The sequence below is a fragment of the Priapulus caudatus genome, unplaced genomic scaffold (genome assembly GCF_000485595.1).
Source record: "Priapulus caudatus unplaced genomic scaffold, Priapulus_caudatus-5.0.1 Scaffold1372, whole genome shotgun sequence".
Taxonomy (NCBI): Eukaryota; Metazoa; Priapulida; class Priapulimorpha; order Priapulimorphida; family Priapulidae; genus Priapulus; species Priapulus caudatus.
Window position 1 is genome coordinate 18214 of NW_014578433.1, and position 653 is coordinate 18866.

Sequence of the window (653 nt, forward strand, 5' to 3'; positions counted from 1 at the left end):
CTTTGACTTTTCATGGCCCACTGATGCGGCCCTCGCTTTGAAAAGTTTGCCCACCCCTGGACTAGACGGAGTGGCATCCACACTAATTTCTCCTGGTATTTATTGTAATATCATTACTACGACGAAATGGTACTATTACCCATTCTCAGAGTAGACTAAATGGGTGTAGACTAACTGGGAGTTTTGCTATAGACGAAATAGGAGTAGGCCAACCAGGCATAAACCTTCATATGGTGGTCTCTATGTCACACATGATGCCATAATTTCGTAATAAATTGATTTTATAATTTAAATTGTTGCTTGCCATGTAAATTTCTTTACTTATGTTGTTTTACTTTGATTGTTACACTTTTATGTACCATTACATGACTATTACACAGTGCACGTGCTGTACTAGTAATGGAAACAAATTACAGAATGCACAGCTAGGTTACGAATTTATGGAGTACAATAAAGGAAATGGTCAGAGAATTGCCTTTACGACGGCTTACTATAACGGATCAAGCATGACTTCTAGTCTGTTGCGTCATAGATGGGATATTATATTTTAGTAATTTGTTTGTACGAATGATGGCAGGTAACAATCCCCATGAGCACTGCTTATAGCTTATACCTACTAAGCACGTTACCAAACTACATAGCCCAGTTCTTAT